Source organism: Ambystoma mexicanum, chromosome 2p (genome assembly GCF_040938575.1).
Source record: "Ambystoma mexicanum isolate Mex_15411 chromosome 2p, UKY_AmexF1_1, whole genome shotgun sequence".
NCBI classification, from domain to species: Eukaryota; Metazoa; Chordata; class Amphibia; order Caudata; family Ambystomatidae; genus Ambystoma; species Ambystoma mexicanum.
The window spans coordinates 703,283,190-703,308,459 of record NC_090923.1 but is presented as its reverse complement, the minus strand read 5'-3'; positions in this window follow the sequence as shown (position 1 = coordinate 703,308,459).

Below are 25,270 nucleotides of genomic sequence, written 5' to 3'. Positions count from 1 at the left end.
TCACGTTGGTATATGTAGTACAGCGATTTAGAAATGAAATGGAGTCCCACAAACTGAAAGAAAGCCTCTAACTTTCTAAAACTGGAGCCACTAAAAAGTGATGCAGCTGCACACAGTAGATTGCCTGCTGGCATTTTCCCCAGCATCGTTTGTGCAGACCATGAGAACCTATGATTTAATCTACAGGCGGCATTTATTTTGACGTTACTGCCTTTTATTTGACGAGTCACATTAATCAATGGCTTCCCACATACTTTCCCTCTAACGGAATGCACACATTTCAGCATACTTATAATTTCCATCAAACAACTGTCGAATACAATGTATTTGCTCTCTTTCATTAGACTGCCATCCTGCGTCAACGTTGTTTCGGCCTGTGACGTTGCGGAGATTTCAACAAATTGGAAAGTAATATCGCTGATATCAAGTTCTGATGCGTCTATGGATGCTGCGGCTGGTTCATTCTTTGTCATTTCGACATCTATTACTTCAACATTGATGGGAGAACACAACAATGTCGACAGGTTTTTGGGTGGCACATTTTTGGCGGGTGTAGATTGTGTGAATTGATCTGCAACTACTTCAGAGCTATCTTCAATACATTCCATAACATCTTCTTGTGGTGGTGCGGTCGCACTGTAGCAATGGTCCAATGCAACTTTGCTGTATTCTCCAAACACAGTTAATTCATGTTCTGGCCATTGGACATGAGCATCTCGAGCCTGAACACGCCTCGCCTCAATTAATAGTTCCTCCATAGTGTACATGGTCTGGCAAGCAACACCTCTCATTCGCTTCACTGTCTGTGTATGTATAGTTCTGACACCCACGGGTAACTGGAGGAGAGATTGGAAAAGGGATGTTCAGTTTAAACACAAGATAAAGTGTAGTCCAATTGACTGGAAAAAAATATAAAACAGTCCCCAGCACAAACATTTTTTTAAAGTTATGAACTGTTTGTAACTAACCTTTTTTTGTTTTTTTTTCTTTGCAACTTTTTTGACTCGACCTTCAACATCTGCATGCTGTAGCTCCAATTAGTTTCCGCATGTCCTCCCTTCCTCTTGCGCTGCAACGACTATATTTTCTGTATCCGCATAGACAGCACGGAATGAGGCTGCATCGTTTCCCTGAAACATAGTACTTTCATTACTATGTATCAAAATATTGTTAGCATAAAACACACGTGAGGACGAACACACAGGTACATCTCAATAGCCAAACACGATTTAAACATTGTGTGCAACAATCAAACGATAAGTATTCGACCAGTGATTATCTATTTCGATGGAGCTGTCAGTATACATACCTCTGGCTCTGCATGGACTGCCATGAATGATTGTATTGGAGAGGAGGCATCCGCATCTCCCTGAAACACAGTACATGCATTAGTATGGTTTTCAATATTGGAAACATAACACACACTTCGGGTCGAACGCACAGGTACATATAAAGAGATAACCACAAATGATGCATTGTCTAAAAGAATCAAGGAAAATCTAAATATGATCACATTTCATCGACTTATTTCTTCGATTTATTTACATCTGCATCATCTAAATGGGATGTTGTGATTGTAGTGGAAGCTCTGTCGTCTCCCTGAAACACAGCACTTGCGTTAATAGGGAAGAAAGTATAGCAAATGGAATCACGTTATATGAACACGCATGATGGAGCTGTCAGTATCCATACCTCGTGCTGCTGAAGAATATCTATGGATGTTGCAACTGTAGTGCGCACTTCCGAAAGCTGTTGCGCAGATTCGTATACGCATGGTCCCGCTTCCACTTCCCCTGGAATTACTTGAATGTCAGGCTCTGCATCAAGTGCAGGGGTTGACGCTCCATCAACTGCCTGAAACATAGTACTTGCGTTAGTGAGGATTACAATAGTGAAAACATAACACACACCTGGGTCCATCAACGGCTAACCAAGAATGAAACATTGTGTAGAACAATCAAACGACAAGAATTCCAGCTCTGATGATGATGCTTGATGGAGCTGTCAGTATCCATACCTCCTGCTGGTGATGAACATCTAGAAATGTTGTAGATGTGGCGGACGCTTCAGCATCTCCCTGAAAGACAGTACTTGCATTAGTATGGATAACACTAATTATAAATGAAAACAAACACCAGTGGACGATAACTAAGGTGTATATCAATTCGAAAGCACTAACCAAACATTCGGTAAAATAATTACACGATAGAATAAAACTATTACTTGACATGCATAAAACAAGTCTGTAGCGGATTAGCCTAGTAAGATTACCTGATACGCGCTAGAAGTGGTTGATAACTGCGACCACGTCAAGGATGTAGAATGTTCAGCTTCAGATCCAAGGGATAGTCAATAAGTTGTAAAGGTAAATTAATGATTGAAAATGAAATGCCAATATTAAAAATAGCCATGTAAGGAGACAGAATACTTGAAAAATGCTCAATACAGCACAGTTCCCTGTTACCATATATATATACATTGCGTTTGTGGTTTATGAAATCGAAAAAGAATATATCGATAAATGTCATTATTCAAAAAACTATACACTCATATCAATATCGAAATTATTACAGGGGATAGAACACCTACAATATCAATTAATCCATTCAGCTACCTACATACTACCGCAAGGCCTAAAGCTAAATCCAGACACTTGACTCACCGGTGGCGGAATCTGGACGAATAGAGTGGGAATAGCGTTTTCAAGCAATTTCCGTGTCGTTCTCCGTTTATTCTTCTTTGTTACCCAAGATGTTGTGTACATGTTCAAGGAAAAGTGCCGGCTGCAGATGCTGTATCGATCACCCCTCTTGTCCTGTAAGACTTGTTGGACTCTACTTTCCAGCTCATCCAGTGGATATCCACAATGTCTGACCCATTCTCTTATTCGATCAACAGTTTTCGGGAATACATGCATTGTAGTGCCTTCAGATTTCGCATGGGTCTTCGAAGGGCAACCGCTAATCGAACAGGCAGGCATTGTTGATAAATCTGAAAAGTAAATATCGACATTATTATACAATCTTCAAGAATAAAGATTTGATACAAAAGTAAATGAATCATACAATGATCAATGCAAGGTTTGTTTTGGTCGCAGGAACTATACCAGTTTATTATGTGCGGCTTAGTATTTGCATAAGTTGCAGAAATGTATAAATGATTTGACTAAAATCTGAACATGTGACTCGTCCCTTGGATGTTCTGTCTTGGATGTTCAAGTCAATTGCAATGAGACCAATGAACATAGCACTATTATGTACTCTACTCGCAAATAGATAGAAATTTAAAAATCTGCGAAATATGACTAGGATACATGGCCTTACCTTGACCAACAAACAGTTGGATTCAGCAAGCAGAGCAGTATGTTGCAGGAGAATAGGTGGGTGGCCACAGGTAGCACACTGATGGGTTTGCTCGAAGCCGTCACACAAGTTCACGGATAGCACGACGACGAGCAGATTAGCGTAGATCTCAGTGGTTGCCAGGTAGCATGTTCAGGAGTTGACTTGCAAAGCACAAAGATGTTCTCATGAGACATATCAAGTGATTTATAAAGTATTAGAAACAGGGGTGTGTTTGTGAATGAATGACATATGTATGTCCTGGTATTAGGGGGGCGGCCTGCTTCAAGGGGAGGCCTGGCTGGAGACACAGGGTCTGAGGAGGCCATGTGACCGATGGCCCCTTGGCGTGGGATACCTTTTGAAGTGTACATGGAGTTTGGCATCTTGGCCTTTCGCACCTCTGACAGCGCGCATCCACTGGCGCAAACCGCCTTTGATAGAGGGGGTGGGCTGGATGGGCCTCGGGCGTGCAGATAAGGCACAGGAAAACTGCTGAATGGAGACACACTTATGTGGATTGCAGGGGGGTGGCCTGCCTCAGGGGAGGCCTGCCTGGAGACATGCGGTCTGAGGAGGCCATGTGACCGATGGCCCCTGGGCGTAAGATACCTTTTGAAGTGTACATGTTGTTTGGCATCTTGGCCGTTTGCGCCCCAGACAGCCCCACATGCCAGCGCTCATCCACGGGTGCGAACTGCCTTTGATAGGGGGGGGGTGGATGGATGGGCCGGTGGGCGTGCAGATAAGTGTGTGGGAACAAGGGGTCATCAGGCCCCTCTCGGTGGCCCCTCACATGCTTTACTTCTCAGTAGAAACTCGGACCAAGCGCCTCCAGTAGTGGGTTCACCCCTTGCCCTTATGTGATAACTTTGGTTGACAATCGCGTAGATGGGACCACTGAGCATGACTTTTCCTCTGAGATCACCAGCCTGAACTAAGCATATCGCTCGTTCATCTCCATAAACGTGTCCTTGCCCACGCACCCTCGCCAGTGGAAACTTACTGCCATTGTGACCCTGTGTACCTGCAAGGTATTCTCTTCAAGTGCCAGACCACTGACCACGACATGATGCCCACCTACCAGATCCCCAATTAACATTAGACCACTACTGCAGTATATCGTTGCTTATCAATAACAAATGCCACATACCAGAGATTCTTGTGAGCACAGACCCACACTTAAACCGGTGTATTATAGTGGTCAAGACCCTTAACCTAAGGCCTGTATAATCCAATGTTAATTGTTAGTATAGATATATGTGTGACTTTTATAGAGACATAACCTACTGAAAGACTTTGAACAAGTCTTATTTAGTGCATGCATTATCGAGAATATTTTATGTTAGCTTAGATAGTGACCACCCTGCTTCACAGCGACCAGACCTTCACCCATTCGGAGCACAGATGTCTGACGTCCATCCTTGAATGGAGACACACTTGATTCATTTAAAAAAATCGAAACAACCGTTGTTAAAATATATGTGGTGTTTTATTTTGTATCTTATTTTCATGACACAAAAATACAAGACTTTAAAGATTATACAGGTCAGGTTGCAGCACAGCGAGAGAAAATCCCCTGTACTGACCGTTGTCTCTCGGGAACATTTCTCTTATGGCACGAACGGCAAAGGTGGGTATCACTCTTCGAACGCGGTGTCCAAGCCTCCCGTGGAGCCACCATGTAAAGGAACGATAGGCCACCAGCCTGTACCACCTGTGAAAAGGAATGAAACAAACTGTTTTTAAATGACCAAGATAAGTTTAATAAATGTGTGTTGTCAATGACAATTCTTGTAACTAATGGCATTCTGCACAGACAAATGCTATCTAGACAATGCACACTATTGAACGACTTTCATGCGTTACTGTGATGTAAATATATAATTTTGGATATAGTAGAAGACCATGAAATAGGAGTGGCATGACAAGCAGAGTATACTTACTCGTTACTCAGATTACGAGGACGAACAGTTGCGCGAAGTTCGTGCATAAGCACCATCATTATTCTCAACACGGCCCGTGTGAGGCAGGCTGCCCTGAAGTATGGCAGCTCAGTGATGCATCGCGGTCGTGGCTCGCCTTCCGAAGTGTAGGCCAGGCATCCCGAGTTTTCTTGGCAGCAGCAGTTCTCCTCCTCAGTTGGCATTAGCTCGCACCGATTGCATGTGCACCAGGTGGAGACGCCGTCCATGCGACTAGGCCCAGGCTCTTCATCTGTTGATTCATCCTGCCAACTGCCATCCGAATCCCCATCGTTTTTGCGTGCTTCCCTTTCCAGTAGTTCCTCCTCAGTATACTCGGGCTCGTACATGTAGGGCATTATTGTAGCCATTGTGTGTTAAACAAAGTAAAATAATTTACCGAGATGGTACAGGTGTTCACACGGGCTACAAGCGGCGAAGGTAGCTGACCAGAGCACAGAAACGAGTCACAAAATATTCTAAGTAACACTGGACTGGAATCGAAAATCTGCTGCTGTGTGTTGTGAAACGGTCTGTTTATACTTATTGAGGAAAAGAGGCGTCCTGCCATTTCCATGGCTACACGTCATTAGCTGAAGCGCAGCGAATGTTGACACAAGACGTGCTTTGGCGTTGGGAAATGGGCAGTATGAGTCTGCAGATGACAGGCTCAGGGGCGGGGGAATTGATTTAGTGCCGCAGAACCAGGTCAGCCAGGGCGATGCGGCAAGTGATAGGATTATCACAAAATGGCGGCTCCCTGGTGCCTGTTTTCACGTGCATTTAATTGACAAAAACTCGGGTAAGGTCCTTAGGAAAGTTTTCTAAAATCGAGCCACTTAGGCTTAAAAAAACATGGCCGACCCGTAGGGACAATAAAACATTTTACTAGACCATGCCTTTAAAAGTGCACGATCTGAAAAGGAAACTGGAGAGCTGAGGAGATTGCAGACAAGCAGCATTGTGCCAAGCAAGGTTACAGGCTATGTATGACCTGCAAAACTACTACCTATCATCATTGCACCACCTTCATTACTACAAAGGGAGGTGAAGCAGCGTCGACTCCTGAATGTTGCAAGTGCAGTGCAAGCAAGGTGAGCGTGAAGTGAAGCGAAAGGGTGAGGTTTTCTCATGCATTGGGAGAGCGGAGAGATGCCTGTGCCAGATGAGCAGTACGTCGCAGATGCTTTGCAATTAATATTTAATAAAGCACAAAGAAAGCGTTTAAAGAGTACATGAATTTGGTTGGGATTAAGAAGTGGTAAACCTCAGTTACAACACCCTCCCTTTTCCAGTTGTTTTTTTATGAACTTCCTCATTTTGTCCAGTGAAATTGACATTTGCTCAGTGCGTTCATTTCAAGGTATGCCCCCCAACATATTCAGACGCTCTAATGTTGTGAACCAGTTCTTTCTTAGTGAGGCTCCGTTGAGCTACCTTTCATAACTGCAGCCAACGCCATTGGCTGGTGTATTGAAGACGGCAGAGCCTCCAATGTCACACTGCAACATACAATCACCTCTCCACACGTGGCTTAGAATCTAATTTACAACCACTGGTTAAACTCAAAAGACACACATGAATGCATCGTAAAGGGATTTAGCAGACTCGGCTCAGGCCAAATAAAATAACAGCATAGGCACTCAGCCATATATGCAATGCGTAATGCATTTAAATGCTGCGCACACTGGCCCCATAAATTGGGTTATAGCGGGCAGGGCGGAAGCACAAACATTAAACGTTAAAAATACCTTCCAGCACCTCGAGGATGATGTTTTTTTAATGAGTGCTACATTCTGCCGGGAGACCGCTCCGGAGCATTTTGAGAATGCCTGTCAGTGAATCAAAGACAAAGCAGAACGAAATCGCAAATAAAAACAAGAGAAGTGAAATTCCATCTCAAATGACAGGTGAATCTCGGTGATTGAACGCGTTGGATATTATAAGGAGGCAGATGCTTATTTTTTTAACCTAAAGGTGTATGTGTTTTGTAGAACACAAGTATTTTGGGTTAAAAATAAATACATAAACATTTGAAGTCTTAAGAAACATACACCAGTGGCCATATTACAGAACATTTGTGTCAGAGGAAAGGCAATTTTCTACGGTATTGGCAGGGCACATCAGGCTCATTATGAGTATGGTGGTGCAGTAAAAACGGCGATTATGCTGCAGAAATGTTACTGCAGCATTACCACACAATTACTGCACAGCCAAACTACGAGTTTGGCAATCAGGAGGTAGGATAAACTGTAACTAAAAGTTGGAGGTATAACTTTCTCCCTACTGCCAAAAATCAGCAACATTACCACAGCAGAATTACCGCAAGTGGTAATTCTGCCAAAATCCCCCTGGAGTCCTATGGGGGGACTTACAAACATGGGGATTTACACCATCCTACCACCACTTGTAATGCCACTGTAAATCTGCTGGACCAAGAGGCAGTAGCTGTAGTTCTATTTGGTGGTATTTCAGTGGGTTTAGCTCCAGAATGCTGCCAAGCTCGTAATGAGGCCCAGTGCCTTTTGGTATGCTTAATGGTTAAGGGATTCAGAGGCTGCTCAGAGAAATCAGACTATCCAGCATGTAGCGATTTTGCGATCCTGTGAAACACCTGTGAAAATGACTGTGTTTGCAAAAATGACTGTTTAAAAAAAATAAAAGACATAGGGGCAAGGTTCTCAAAACTTATTTTGACGCAAGAAATGAAATGCGCAAGCACATCTCATCACTTGCGCCAAAAAAAGAGCAGCCCAATCCACTATGGCATCTGAATGGGGGCATCTTATAAGCGCCATTCAAATGGCCTTTTTTACCCCTTTGCGCAAATCATGGGGTGTTTCTGCAAAGACTGATATGCAAATGGTTATTTCACATCTGTGAAAGGTACAGTAAGCAAAAAGTGATAGCTGCAAACTCTTAAAGTGGGAAAAAAACACTGGACAGGTTATCATGCCATATTCTTTCTGGAGAGGGGCGCCTGCTACCTTTTTTGGAAAAGGTGTTTCTGCACATTTAAAAGTGCATCCCAAATTTACAAACAAGATGCGATTTTCAACGTGCAGAAATTGTAGGCAACCCTATTTGCCTTTTTCGAATAGGCACACAGTGAGTGCCACTGCATGACAGGGTCTTTCCTGACCCGGTCATGCAATGTTTTGTGAACATTTTTTTAAGTGTGAAAGCAGAGTTACGAACCACTGTTGCCTCACTTGCATTTCTGCTCCTCAAATGTGATAGAAATTAGTTTTTTTGGGTTGCATTTCACAGCGGCAGGCCCTGTTAAAGACCTGTCATGGAGAAATGTGCTGGGAGCCTGTAAAACATTGTCGGGAGAGAGCTCCCAATACAAACATATTCAGGGAGGATGGCCAGCGCATCATTTGCGCTACAGCTCATCCCTGTGGAAATGCATAGGTCACCTTTTAAAATAAGGTGACCTGATCTTTCTAAAAATGGGTTATCTAGAAATAGCATATTGTCTGCTCTATTTTTAAATGCCCCATTTTTTGAGGATCTTGGCCACAAACTGCTTTTTTAAAAAATAAAAAATGGTCACAATATGAGAGGGTTAGGAGAGAGGGGGTGAGACGTGGAGTGGTAGGCAAGAAACCAGAGCGAGGGCAATGGGTCAGAGGGGGAAGCAGTGGGCAAGAGAGCAGGGAGGAAGCAGTGGGCTGGTGGGCCAGACATCAGAGAGGGAGCGGAGGTACAGAAATAGTTAGTGAGTTGCACATCGGGAGAAAGGATGAGGAAAGAGTGCAATAGAATGGGAGAAAGAATGCAAAATGCAGAAATAGAACAAAAGAATGAAGCACTGTCTACTGCGGGAGGAATTGGGGAGTGTAAGGTGTGAGTTGGGCGTATGATTTGAAGTGTAACAGGGAGTTGGGAGTGCACATTGTGAATTGGTGGTGTGACAGAGCATGTGAGTATGTACATGGCAGAGTGAGAGCTTCTGGAATGAAAGTTGTGATGGGGAATTGGTAAGACATGCAAGGTGTGTTGGTGAGAGAGATGTTTGGGTGTTTGGAGAACATAGAAGGGGAATATGTTCAGCATTACAACGGATACTGATCAATACTGTCAGTAATATTAAATAAGCATGCACATTAAACCAAAAACATAGTCAAAACAAATACTGTTCTGTCAAGACAGATATATCTAGTACTCTTTTAGCATTTTGGTGCCATACTGCCCTTGTGGTGGGACCAGACTTATATGCAAGTGAACATTTTTTCTCTTACAAGGGTGCAGTGAGCTAAAACCTGGTTGTAGACATTCCCGAGTGGAAGACAAGCCATAGAACACGGTATTTGACCCATGTTCATTCTTAGTAAAGAAGCACACTTTTGTTTAATTTGTAAAAGTTGGGGTTTCACCCTATGTTACCCAGGGTAATCCAGACATGGACCCCTTGCTCACTGTCCTTTAGAGATGCTCAGCTCCACCTCACTGAGAAGGCCCAACAAGAATGAAACATGTGGCTGGGGTTGCTGATGGTACTCTTGTTCAGAGTATAGTTACATAGCATTTTGGTGCTGGACTGCCCTTGTGAGTGGGACCAGACTGAAATGCACATTGAGATTTCATCTCTGTGAATGGTGCAGTGAGCTATGGCTGTAGACCCTCCTGAATGGAAGAAATTCCATAGAACAGGGTATTTGACCCATGTTCATTCTCAGTAGAGGGGCTCTCACACCCTTGTTTAATTAGGCTGTAAATACTTTACTGGTTTTAATACCAATACGTTTTGTCTTGTTCTCTGGACTACTTTATTGACCATGCTAAAGCCTGGGCCAGTCTACCTGGCACTGGCCCTTCTATGCTGACTAGCTTTACAAAAGCCGTTGTCACTGCATCCTTGTGTACAGATGGAATGGCAGACATATCCAAAATAAGTATACTTGGGATGGGCTTCTATCATGGCGAACAGCACCATGTGTAGAGTCCCATGTATGTGAAACCCCTGAGCATGTGCAGTACAGGACCAGTTCTGCACTTGACGCCCTGTACCTCCTTAGCCACCGGGCACCAAAAGCGGGTACAGTATGTCAGATTGTGTGTAACCTGAAAATGTGTCTGGAACTATGAAAGCCAGTGCTGAGGCCTACCATGTTGCCTATAGCCGGTACGTCGCATGTGATATATACACAAGAGGATACCAGAAATGACAGAGGTTGTGTTGTGCTATGTAAGACAACTTCACATTAAATTACATTACACCTCAATATTAGCAGCTCACAACTCTACAAAAGGTGGCAGTGTGGCTGGAATACTCCACCAACCCCTCTGAAATGGGAGTAGATGTGCGAGAAGGACTGCAAGTCATTAACAAATGGGAGGCCTACTCTTGGCTTAAATTAATTCCCGACAAAACAGTGGTGATATTTGTGGAAGCAGCTGTCGTAACTTTCGAAGGATTGAATTTAGCTGATGTGACGGCATTTCATTTGTGCAGCTATTTTGTTTTTAATTATTTTCTGAAGCTGTAGTATAGCAGTCCAGCAGCTGTAGTGTGGTTGTCCAGCACACGAAAAATGTAGGCACAGTACATCTGTTCAAAACCAAATTACAGCTTTCATTTTTAAATAAGATACATCATTGTGATAGCTTTCCATCCATTCTGTTCCATAGGAACACAAATAACTTTGAGGCATCTTGATTGACAGCCTCTCGACACATCTTGTACCCCAGCTACCACTAAGCATGCTGGTCAGATAGCTCAGTGAGCGGAGCGCTCGCTTTGACATCCGTGCAGAGCCTTCTGATGCAGGTTTGCATCCCGGCAGGGCCAAACTCAGCCTTTCATCCTTCCGAGGTCGACAAATAAGCACCCCACACCGTGGGTAACAATAAGCAGCGCATAGATGCCTGAAGGTCCGTAGCACTATATACATGAAAAATAATCATTATTACAGCTTTAATGACAGCTTGGTGTCAGCGTATTCCACTGCCTTGGTCAGCGAAGGAGACATACCATAACAAACATATTTATAGAGTGAACTCTTACTGTAGCCTAGTGGTGCACCTTGGCAATGATAACCAATGGTTGCTACTACCCAAATCAACGGTACTCATTTATTAACCTCAGAAGGACCATGGCCTGAGCAGACCTGCCATTATTCTAAGATCTGACCAATGATGTCAAGCACAGACATCTGTAGTGGATGCATTATCCCACTGAGCCACAGACGCCACAGACATAAAGGAATGTTTCCACATTGCTGAAGTTGGAAACTGTGTCTCACATTTCAGCAATAACACGCTGCACATCTGAAATGTTTATGAGAAAACGTTTAACATACTGTGGACCTTTCGCTCTGTGGCAGCATGGGCGTAATTATAGGTGTGGTGGCATGCCGTTTTGTCCCCCCATCTTTTTCTGGGAGGGCCGGGGGGCGGGGGGGGGGGGGTTGCGCCACATTCATTGATCATGTAATTGGACAGCGCGCAAACCTGGCTGAGGTGCCCAGCCAGGCTAGCGCTGTCCCATTACATTATGCCGAACTGAGGTCAGCTGCATGGGTGTTTGTTGGAGGGCTGGGCTACGGGCTAACCCTAGTCACTTTTGGACAATCACATTTGGGGTCAGGGGAATATCCAGCATTGCAAGAGTGGGGGGTGAGGTGAGCCACAAAATGCGGTGTGTGTAATATTCTCATTCACACACCCAAAATGCCCACTCCTATCTACTTTTTTGCTAACATTAGTGGCAGATGGTATTTTTACACATAAGAACAACTGCAGGATCATTGCACATGCAGCAAATCCATCTATTAGAGGTCTGCCCAGGCACTTTGGGGCAAAATACATGGAAACCTCCTAATTTGCACATGGATTGCACCAACAGAAGTGACTTCACAAAAAAAGGACATTGTAAAGAGCATCATCAGTCTCTGATACGTGGAGGCACCATGCAAGTGACTTTAGAATAAGTTGCCATAAGTAAGCCAAGTGGCAAATAAGTTTGTGGTGCATAATACCTAAAATGCACTATTGTTATATATGGAGCAACTCTATAGTTATTAGGCTTTTTTAATATAAAAGTATGATATATTAACATAAGCTTTGAAGTGAATCAGAATCACGTACAGAGCACCAGAAAAGACACAATGGGCCACATTAGGAATTTGGCGGTAGCCGTGCCTACAACCTTGCATCCAACACCGGCACCCACAAAGGGGCAATTACTGGTCCATTCTGAGTTTGGCGGACCGGTAATTGCCCATTCGCGGGTGCCGGTGTGAACACACGCCCCACCCCCATTCCACCCCATAGGGCTGAATGGGAATGGGGAGCATGGATGCACCGGCACTGTTCATAACGGTGCCGGTGCATCCACAAGTTGTGCTCGCGGGTGCCTTCCATTCTGCCATGGCAGACCTCGCGGAATGGAAGGCACCCGCGAGCACAACTCAGAGTTTGGCGGCGAGGTAGCAACGGTGCCGGTGCAGCCAACGTGCTCTGCTCACGGGTGCTGTTACACCCAACAGGAAAAACGCGACAGGTAAAACGCCACCTGTGAGCAGAGCACGTAGTAAGGTGGTCCGGGAACTACAGTACCGGCATGCTTACCGGTTCCGTAGTTCCCGGACCGCCATGGTTGTAATGAGGCCCATTGTCATAGACTATGTTGAGGAATGAGAGTATGGCTTTAGTTTTATTCTCCCCATCATGCATGCAAGGTCACAATAGTATCATTCAGGTTAACGTGAGCCTAACAAATCCCCTTTGGGTTTTAAAGCCATAGTCATTATTTCATAAAGCATGCAACATTATGCACCCTTCTCACTTCTGATCACTCCCTCCCATATACTTTTCTAAAGGGATAAATGTCCCTGCTCATAGTCACTCCCTCCTTCCAATCAGTGTCTAATGGCTCACAGTGTAATTATCTGTTGACACAGAGAAACATGAGGACCCTCTGCTTCCCGAAGCTCCTTGGGACATTGTCCTGGCCGTGGGACACCTCTACCGTTCGGAAAGGGTAAGGTGTCCTACTGCCTGGACAATATGCGTGTTGAGCAGGAATTGCTTGGCACACATTGCCCTGCCAGTGGGACACCTTTCCCCTTTGGCACCTTCCTTGAGGTGCCGAATGTGAGTGGCGTCCCACTGAAAAATGTCCCGGTCTGGCCTCCCGTTCAATACGGTAGTGTTTGGGGCCATTTGAACCCAGGAAAATATACCTTAATTTTAATGAGTCAGAATGTTGCAAGTAATTCATGAAATCAGAATAATCAACCTAATCTGCTGTTTTAAAATCTTGCAGGCATCCATTTTGTATTATGTCTATATGCTTGTTTGAGTCAGTGCCTTGGTGGCAATAATCAAACACCAGCTCCCTTCAACCTGCTTGCAGGCCCTCTTTAGGTAGAAGTGGCGCAGGCTTTTTTACTGTTGTTAAAGCAGTGAATTCCAAAAATCAACTGTAGTGTTATAAGTTTCAGAAGACTGGCGTGTCTTTGGAATTAAATTTAAAGATACACCACCAGCCTTATGAAAGTTATAACAGAGCGTCGGCAATTGACTCTTGTGGTGTAGTAGTTTAGTGTTATCCCTCAGAGCCACCTTCCGCCATTCCTCCACCCTGCCCCTTTCTTTCAGTTGTCATGATGCCCGCCCGCTCCCCTAACATTTTCAGCAAAGTTACTCCACTGTGTGGCAGCATCTTTGCAAAACATTTCTGAGGGAGTTCTAATTGTTCCAAAAAAAGCTCATGTCTTTGGATAGTATGGAGTGGACTGAATAACAAAATGTTTCCTTGAGAAAAGGAGCATTATAATAGTGTAATCGTCTCTTAAATGGCAGGATTCAAAATGTGCTTATATTTGCAAGGTTCTTCTGTTCTCATTAAAATATGTTATTTGCATAGTGTATTTTGATATTCATTGCAGATACATATGTCGGCGGTTCATCCCAGTGCAGCTATATGGAACATGGTTTATTAAAATGGTGGATGTCAAAAGACAAATTCATGTTCAATTCGGCCATTTTAAGCTCCCAGAAATCTAACAGTCAAGCTTCACTTCATAAAACAAACCCTACTTAAGTCTAAACTTCTGCTCAGAAATCCAACTGCAACAGTATTAATTGTTAAACACTGAGTTTCTCGTTATAAATCCAAAATGCACTCATGTAAAATATGTCATGCTTCAGTAAACGTAAAGGGCCTGATTCATGGAAGTGTTTTATAATGACGCAATCCCATAGGAAAACGTTCCATGAATCAGGCCCAAACATTTCTCCTGCATTTTCCCATAATAAGCAAATGGGCAATTTGGTTCACCACAATTTCGCTTGATCTGTTTACCTCATGGTCGTGGCCAGGAGGATAGCCTAGGGGCACCGTGCTGGTGTTCGAAGCAAATAGCACTGGAGGTCCCACCTACACCCATGAACTAGACTGGCTGGCACAATCTCCACACAGAGCCAAAACAACCCCCAAACTCACACTCAACTGATGACCTCACTGCACACACATCACCAAGTTGTTTCCCGAATAACACGTTGACGCACTGTCATATGCCCACACAATACCTCCCCTAGGCTACAGAATGGTTTTGCGGCGGTCAGAACCAGGATCACACTACACTATGTTTTTCAGTACTAAACTCTTAGTACCAGCACAGGGTGCTATGAGGGCTGCCACAGATAAATATGTCTGCTGACACAGGTGGCTGACAGTGATAGCCCAGAGGCTGTGTGCTGTCACAGGGACTGGCACATGGGGCTTTGAATGATGTAAACGAGAGAAGAGAGGCCAGGTGGAGGAGGTGTCATCCTGAATCTTGTTGAATATTGTTAGGTTATTTTAACAACAAGCTGCCATTTAAATCGTTAGTGGGAACTATTTTTATGTGGCAAGCGTACAGTGTGAAGCCTGTGAAATAGAAAGCATTCTACAGCCTATTAATAGCATGTACAGCTTAAAACTTCAATGAAAAGGCCATCCATGCGTCTGTGCCTAAGAGGGCAAAGCAATCATCTTTGATATGATATGATATGATATTTTATTTGTATCGCTCTCGTACACAAGTGTTTCAGAGCACGATAACACAATGGAGGGGAACAAGAGAGAACAAAAACAACGATCTCACTAGGCCAAGAGACATTGAGAACACGCAAGTGCATGGGAGAGGGAAAGGGAAAAGTGCGTGGAAGGGGGGAGAAGTGGAAAGTGCAGAGCAAAGGAAAAAATATAATAAATAAATACATAAATTATAAAGCCAACAAACAGTGGTAGCGCAGCCAGCAAGTGGCAAGTGCTGGGTTTAAGGCAGCAGACAGGCTATGTCTGATATGTGCAGGAAGAAAAGGGGGGGACTGGATGGGTACAGATACAGACCCCGGTGCAAGAGGTGGCCCGGAGGCAGTGCGGGTGGGTGGCAGGATGAGCAGGTACCTGGGCCCGGAAGAGAGTGGGTAGGCCAGGTGCACGGTGCCCAGAGAGAACAGATCAGCAGGAGAGAGGAGGGGCAAAGGCAGAAGCAAAGAGGAATGTCTTTGGAGCCCTGAGTGTTGACCCATTGAGCTGTTTTCTGCATCTTTGTCTTTTTGTTAAATAGTGACCTACCACTAGTTTCACAGATCAATGTGGTCATGTACATTTCTTGCTGATATAGGTTGGATACATAGAGGGGTAGCTTATACTAAGGAAGTACATAAAGCACTTGGAAAAAGTGTGGACCTCTGGGATTGGCTTGAGAACTTTTCACACTTGAGTACTCTAAAGAGCTATCATTTCATCAAATACAGATTGTACACCTATATGAAGCCCCAAGCTTATTTGAACCTCTACCCTACGAAAAGACTCAGACGTTGTATCACCCTATTTAGAATGGAACAACTACATACTCTGAGGATCGTGGGAGCCAGGGAAAATATCCCAGTCCCTGAGCGTGTTTGTCGCCTTTGCAAGTCACCTGAATGCTTGGAGACAGCCAAACATCTTCTAACGGAATGTCAGTCACTAACTAACACAATACTACTGCACCTTGGTGAATTTGTACATAACCCCCAATCTATCTGTGAAATGCCTTTTTGGCTATATTGTACAAATACTTGTAACATGCACCTGTTTATAGCCCTTAACAATGTATGGCTAAAAGTCGAGCTAAATCTGGGCCCATTGATTTGAGCAACCTGTGAGCCGCAATGAGAAGAAAATATAGGCCAGTGTGGACTTGCTGTTGGCACAGCTCGCATTTTAGCTGTATACATGAGCTTGATGTGAGTTGTTTTTGTAAATACGTATATTATCACTTATAGTGCATAAGGCTGCACAGCATTTTGGGTCAAGGCAATAATAATGATATTGTTCATCCTCATTCTGATATATGACATATTCACGTATTCAAATATTTTTTTTAAATTATTTATTATTATTTTATTTTTTTGCTTGTATATTTGTGTACATTTGTTGAATATCACTCGTGTACTGTTATTAATGATATCAATGAAAAATTTTTTTATTATGTGTAAAGTTTGAATTTACTTTCAATCTGTATCACATTAAAGAATAAATAAATAAACTAAATTGTCATTGAACATAATTCACTTAAAATAGTTCACCTTTTAATCTCAACACATACCAGGGGTTGCCTTTTTTGTGGATGCTGCTTGTGGCACTTGAAAGACCCCTTAACTCCAACCCAACACCTCCAGATCCACCGGGCCCTGCTGCAGGTCAATGAATGGAACTGGAGATGGAATAACAGCAGGATAGTGAGGCAGAGAATTAGAGACAGGGTAGGTAATGTGAATACTGATGGGACAGAAGAGTGGAGAACGAAGGAGGGCAAAAGCGTGAGGGAGAGATTGAGAGTGAGGGAAGACAGGAGATAAAGTGATTGAACAGATCCATGTGAGGGAAAAATGGTCAATGGGTTTAGAGAATGAACGAAGGCAGGAGAATGGGGAAATAGTTAATAAGGCACAGGAGTGAGGGGAAATGCAGGGTGAAGAGGAATAAAGGGTCTGGAAATAGAAAGCAGGGGTTTAGGATTGTAAGGATAATGGGGAATAAGGGAGGTCTAAAGAGTCAGGGAGAAATGAAGAGTGAGGGAGGACAGGAGAAAGGTAGAGAAGGGAGACAAGTTAGTGAGAAATGGGCAGTGGTGCAGCAGCGATGTAAAACAACTGGTGTGCCATAGGTAAACAAGGAAGGTACACATTGAGTGAAGGAAGGCAGGTTGGTATACGAATAGCAGCATAATCAGGAAGAGAGCGGTATCGTTATAACAAAGAACCTTAGGCAGAATTGGAGAAAGAAAAGACGAAAGGAGGATTCAGGGATTGAGGCAAGAACAGAGGATGACAGTGTTCAAAAGGAGCAGGAAAGAGTGGTATCGTAGGTAGGAAGTTTCTAGTAAGGACAAATGGAGGGCAAAAAGACTGCTGCTTTGTGGGAAGAAATGGAAGCGGGAGGGAAAGGAGCAAAAGGGGTCCATATTTATGATGTGAGGTGGGCAGGTGCTTGCCCTAGCTGCCCACCTGTACGCAGTCACAGCTGCAATAGATACATTAAACAGCTAAACAATTAAAATGCAGTCATTTAGATACAAATAAATGCTCCACCAGCACCCCCAGTTTCAGCTTTGTTTCAACCTAACTTCAAAAAACCGATTAGAGGTTGATGATCTAGACATAGCAGCACCTTGGTTCGGACTGTTGTCCCATAAAAGGTGCGATTGGTGGGTGATAATAAATAGGAGGGGAGTATAAAGCTGCATGCTTTATAAAATAAGGTCACAAGCAGATTGCCTTATATTGAATTCTCCTTCAATGTGAATACCTTTTTTAAAACCAGATGATATTGTTTTTCCGTCAGCATTCCTTTGCAGCCTGCTACTTGGCCATTGAAGGTGGTGAAAATAAATCTATACATGTATTTTGGCATGGCTTACTTCTATAACAATGAATGTAATTTCAGGTTGTTTTTATGCGATGTATGTACTTTTCAAGGCTTTGATAGAAAAAAACATATTATTTTGTTTTTGGAAACCCAAACTGTAAAAAATAGGTATGTGACCTATCACTGGGAAGATATGTAGCCAAGTGCTTAAATCACAGCCTGGGTCCAAAATCTGATTTGACCACTTTAACAAAATATGTGATTCTGGGCAAATCCTTTAATCTCACTGTGCTTGATCAGCTGACATCGGGTGTTGCTAGAAGTGATTTAGATGCAGTTATAGCAATCAATAAAAACCTAAAACTAAACAATTGATTTGTTGTATATTTATAATAGTGGATAAATATTGCACAGAATATTATTCTCTTGGTTTACAAGTGAAAATGTCTTTTAATGTCCTTACCAAAGGTGTCTAGAGTATTGAAGACTGATGGAACTGCTTGTAATGTTATTTACAGTGAAGTCGCTACTGATCATGTCAATCCATATTGTGCAAATTGGGGTTCTGCACATCTTTTGCTGGACAGGTCCGGAAGACACATTGAAACATATCAGTGCCTTGCATGCCTAACAGTTCAACAGTGTTGTGAATTTGCTGTGCTGTGTATGTGCTCAAGAGCCTCAGGGAGTGGAGCCCCTGCACAGCTGCCCCCATTCTGTCTGTCTAACTACACAGAAACATATTTCTTTCATGGCAATAAATGTGCAGTTTGCCTTTTGCACATGTTACAGGCTGCCCGTTTCTGGCTGCTATCACCTTAACTCAGTGGTATTCAAACTTTGTCATACAGACCCACCCCAGTAAAATAAATGTTTCTGTGCCCCACTACCTAGGTGTTGCCCCCCGTTGCCCCCCCCTGCCCCCAGTAGGGCCCAAAGAATGTCCAGATGGGCACAGGCTCTTTAAAATATAAGCAGATTTTCTATGACTTATATGTTCTATTGAAATCAGTCACCTGAATCCTTTTTTCATATTAACAAAATTCATTTTAATTTTGTTATAAAGAGTCTCAGGCCACCTGGACAATCTTCGGGCCCCCAAATTTGAAGACCACTGTCTTAACTGAAGACTTTACATTTGTGCTTGGCTAAGTTACAGCTTGCCTGTCATAGCATCCAGCAGTGTTTACACCTCTTTGCCTTTTACTCTGGTTTCATCTGTGTTAACACCTTGCTTACAGAGCAATGACTACATTTTCAGTGGCTGTTTAGTATTTCAGCTCGCCTCTGGCTGCCTGCCCTATGAGATTAAAGGGCATTCCTTTGTATCTATTCATCTTTAAGCAACCCTAGGGTGCCACAGACTGTGCCCAGGCCTCCAAACTGTGGTCAAGGCGGAGAGCGGGGGGTGGGAGGTCAGGCATATTGAAATGGGCACCCACGACCCCTGACAAATGTTTAGCCAGTCCCTGTGAGCGAGCGCTAAAGCTGTTCTTTGTTACTGCAATGTGCCTGACTGCCAGCTGGGTGGGAGAAGGGCGTGTGTATTGTGGATTTTGTGATGAGATGGGAAGGTGTCGTCCAGGAAACGGCAGGGTCCTGCCAACTTTTGTCTTTCATCCGAGTGCTAAATCTGACTCTGGCAATAGGGCTCTCCTCTTTGCATCCACAGACCTGGACAAGATGGTGCCCGTACATTCAGATGAATAGCCTCCATCCCTTACAGAGTTGAGGCCACCTGGCATCTGCATATTGGCCTTCCAGAATGCCTCCTATACATACGCCGAATACCTCTCAGCTTTGCACACCGTTTTGAGATGGATCATCCATGTTCGATCCAGCCCCTATGACGCCACTTTTCACTCACCTCAGAAACCCAACCAGCGATAAGTGGCAGAAACATATAGTACAGCTGCACAGTAATAATACAGCAAGACTTCTCCCTCCACCCCTTAGTAACGCCTCATACTTTCCCTTGGGATTAAGATAAGTGTCGCTCAAATACTCTGATCACAAACATTGACCTCCCCAATTCTTGTGTGCTCTGATATCCCTATAAAAGACACATTTATTCTGACCTTTAGTCTGTGGACAATTAGCCGCATTACTGCTTGTAATTGGACAATCTGGTGCAATCTAATATAGCTTTTATTTAGAGCTAGCCCTGCTAGAAAGGAGGCATTCACAGCATTAAAGAGAGTTTGCCTTTTAACACTTTCACGATCAATTTGTGTTCAATTCACCAACCTTGGAAGGATGAAAGACTGCGTTCATTGGCTTTGTCGCTTGATTGCAAATTGTCAAATGAAGGTTGACCTAATGTCTTAGGTGAGCACCAGTGGTGGCTCGTCCATAATGTTTAATGGGGCACCGAACTGCCACCCATTATTGCCTAGCCAACTCAGCCAAGCCAGTCCATTATACACACAGAGCACTCCCTCAGGTGAGCAACTGAGGAAGAGTAAAACGTGTTTTCCTTGTAACAGGTCAGTATAGCACTCAAGCATGCATTCCCAATGTACATGCTTTTATTGTGATCTTCTATTTTTACTCGACATGTTTCTAAAACAATTTGTATAGGTTATTGTTTAGGCAATGTGTGTACTTTTGCTAAACAACTTTTATTTCATCTTTTCAAACCAAATTAATTAATTCTCACTGTGCCTTATCTGCAGAGCCCTGAGAAGAAAATCCTCGCTAAGAATGGGACAGATTTAAGGGGTCATTTTCCAATCTGCCACTGTGGTAGATCAAGAGTAAAAACCATGTGTAAAAGATGTGTGCATGGTTTATTACCTCATTTGATGTTTTGATTAGCTTGGGTTGGTGCAAAAAACAAAACGTACATGCCCAGAACAAACCGCATGTGCTCACCACCCCATGCGATCCACCTTTCAAAAGTGAATGCATATCCATCAGCATCTGCTTCTGATGAGGAACCTATGGAACCCAAAAGCTTTTAGAAACTGGTAAACGGTGATGGATTCTATAGCAGCTCTTGGAAATGCCTGATGCCAGTTGTCTTTCTGACCCTCCTTTCCTGCAAAGGCTGGCCACTTTTATACATGACAATATTAGTACCAAAACAGGGCAACATTAGTCTGTGATTGGTGGATGTCTTCGAGAATTGACTCCATTAGGCTGACAGAATCACATTTCCCGTGGATTCATTAAAAGTACACCATTATAATGTTGCTTTTGGTTGGAATTAGATCATTTATCATTTGTGACATGCTTAATACTGGACACCAGTCTCTAAGCGTGGGACTGGAATTCAAACCTGTGTTGATCTGCATTGTCTTGCTTGCCAGATGTTAAGATAAAGGCCGGAATCACTGATTGTAATGTTTTAGTATGCCAGGGTCACAAGGCCCAAGATCAGAAAAAACATGATTTACACAGAGTGAAATAGGGTGAAAATGTCATTGGAGCAGGGGTAAACAGGGAGAGTTACAAATAGCAAGGGACACAACGAGCAAGACACAAATAGAAAAAGATACAAATTGAGAACTGCGTAACTGGGTAGTGAGACACTGTGAATTTCCTAAAACTGGGTTGGGGAAACCCAGTAGGGTCCCAGCACAATAAATATTTTTGGTCCTTACTCAGTCTAAGCCCCAGACCACTTAAAGCATGTATTGCGGAGTACCTGCTCTTCATCTTTTCAATTGAAACACTTTTGGGGTTCAAACGCAGCCCCAGAAAAACAAGAAACTGTATTTGGCTATGTTGGACCTAAAAATGCAGAGCATTAAAAACACACAGAGATGACTGCCTGACTGAAAATGCAACATTTCTTTCTCAACTGCCACATCAAAATGCTGATTCCAGAGAAGGAACATTAAATGGGCCATGCATGTGATTGACAAATCCCAAAACTAAAGGCCTACTCTTTAAATAGAAGTGACTGAGGCCCCAAAATCCACTTTTCCCAAATGAAAGATGCCATGGAGAAAGGTGTGCATTGTGCAGATTAGCACATGGGAAAAAACAATCCTCATTGCCAGGATGATGTGAAATATACATATCAGGATGTAAAGATGAACATTGATGGCATAGTACAGGAGACAACTGCATATGAGATGAGGTCACATATCTATGTGTGCCTCATGTATAAAGAAAGAAATGGTCCAGATGTCTGGTCATTAGAGCTGACTTTTAGCCTGAGATCCAAAGCCACCTTCCCCCCCAATGGATGCCAGGCCTCAGCTCTGCTCCCTGTCTGAAAGGCAAGCTCATTAAAGTTTCCAGGCCAGCGACAAGGCTGAATTCAAGCATGAAAGAGGAATTATTGCAGGTGGGGTTAACAGCTGGATCAAAAGAGAGCCATCCCCTATGAGTTCAACTCTGAATAATTATTGAAAATATAATCCATGTCGTGGTCAGCTCAGAGATACTGGTCACAAGCCTTTTCCCAAGGGATTCTCCATTAGCATGGAGGATGGGGCAATCTCATCTGCATTTCAAGATGAGCAAACAGGTCATCCATTAGCTGGCCCTTTGACTGTGCCAGACGATAATGACGGCAAATCCCCTCATGGAGCCAATGGGACTACATTAATAAGGCTTTACATAGCACCGCCGGCACTCGTAATCCGGCTGCAATGCCGCCAGACACAGTAGCATAAGTTGCCGGTATCCTGGTGGCTCTACCACTAGGATACTGGCAAGGGTGTAATGAGGCCCATAGTCTGTAAATAAATTGGGTGCTCATATTTATTTTGCCAAACCCAAATTCCCTAAAGTCAGGGGTGCATTAAAAACAAAATTCTCATTCCTCTGTACTCTGCCTTAAAACAGAGAGGTTCTAAATGATCAACTGAATGTTTGGGTTTCTCTCCTGGGACAGGACTGTGTCTTCCCAAAGTTAAACGGAGTGGAGTCACAGATTTAAAAGCACACCTTCTATTGAAGTGTAAATGTGGCTCCTGAGAGAAGGGAGATTTTGAATTGCGTAGTAGTGAAAGAAAAAGGGTTGCAAACATAAAGCAAAAGTGTTTGTTTTGAAACCCTTATTGTTATAAAACTACCAGCATTGCTAATAGTGCAGCACCTGTCAAAATGCTTTAAGTTAAACAAAACTGCTAGCATTTTCAAGCGTGCAGGAAAAATCAAAATACAAAGCACTGCATGTCTAAAATTGTGTTTGCAAATAATAAAGTGTGTCATTTTGTTTAAATTAAACTTCATATTAACCCATTATTTTGAAAATGTTTTGGGGGGGAAACGATCTGGTGATGGTTCAAGGTGCTACTTGTTATTAAAAGCGAACCCCAAGCAAAGTGTTTTGATTGGATATTTGGCGGGGTGAAAGAGTCTGTGATTTGAATTATCCAAAACCACGGGTGATTTTAATTTATGAAAATTGAATGGTCAAGAAAGAAAAGCAATTGGTCCACAGAGTGATGTGGACTGTGGTTTGGTGCAAATATTACATTTACTATTCCTTGATAAATATATATTCTTTCTGCACAGAGGCCGGCTTATCTGTGGTACAAGGGTGAGGGACGAATAGGGTATTATATGAACCACATACAGGACTGGATTGACTCAAAAAGGAATATTAATGTGGTGCTTTTGATTGGGTAAGGGAAAGAATTCCCTGCATTGATGTTGTCTGCATAAATATACCTAAAACACTGCCTGTCCTGATATTCTTACAGTCACATGGCCTTTATTAGTACCATCAAGGTAAAGCCACCATGATGAATGTTCTAATGTGGCTATACTGGCCTAAGTGGTTGCATCTAGTCTCGACATGGTTTCTTCGCTAGGCATATTTGTTTTTACTAGGCATAAAATGAAAAGCAACATGATGAGTGTTCGTATGTGGCCATACTACTACAGTAATGCTGCCAGTATGAATGTGTTTTCTTACTGTGACATTGTATTTTTACTGGGCATCAAGGGTAAAGGCAACATGATGAGTCATGTGGCCAGACTGGCCTACATTGGGGCAGCCAGTCTGTACATGTGTTGCTACTGTTGCATGTCATTTTACTGGCACAGCCAACAGGGTTATATACTATGTTCTTCAAAAGGGATGCTAGCAAAATTAGGCAGAGCCAATGAGGGCATGGTTCCTATAATATCATTACTGGAATGATGCACATAGCAAACATGAGAATATTCTCATATCTGAATACTGACATATATTGGTGCGACAAGCATGGGCATGTCTGGCACAGCCAACATGAACATGTGGTTGCACATGCACATATAACAATAAAAAGCATAATGAAAATGTTTTGAAAATGCTCCTACATACTGTTGGTTACTTGGATCTTTTTCATGAGCTACCCTAAAAAACAGATTGCACACTGAGTGCCTTTTTACCAATTATTTTGACAGAATATGTGCTATAAAAAACACCATTTTAACCCATTATTTTCAAAATGTTTTCGGGGAAAATCTCCCTGAACTCCACCTGGTTGGTTCAGACTCCCTCACTATGCTTGGTTGATCCGATATTTACGTGGTTAACACTTATGCCCCACAAATTAATAAATTCATCATTTGCCGCGGCCAAGCGCATATCTTGTTAGCTATTCGATTGGGTGTAGAACTGAACACTGACACCACCCTCATTTCTATATACACATCTGTGCATGTTCAAATGTGTCATTTTACAGTGTGCTTGCAGTAACATCTCATAGATACAGTAATGTCATTCACAAGTACCACAAGTGAAATTACTTTGCACATAAAATATGGCATTTTGATTCACTGTGCAGTCATGTGAAAACTGATCAAATACCACATATATTTTGCACCACCTTAAGCTAAGCAGTAAGCCCTATACAACCTACTTTTCATGCACCGGAAATCCATCAGAAGGGGAAAACGGAGACATGGACGTGACAGCAGTAAAGGATATGGCCTCATTCCATTTTAAACAGTTTGTATTGCATCTATTTATGGCGTAGGAGGGCCGATAGCTCATTTTTTACCACTTACCGCGAAACATTACTCTTGCAGTAAAAACTGGGCAGTTGCTGCTTACATTCAGTAACACATTGAAAAAACCTGTTAGCATGTGTTTGAATCACATACATGTAGTAATGTCTTGTGGATGTTCCCAGGAATTGGGCAAACGGGTCAGAATA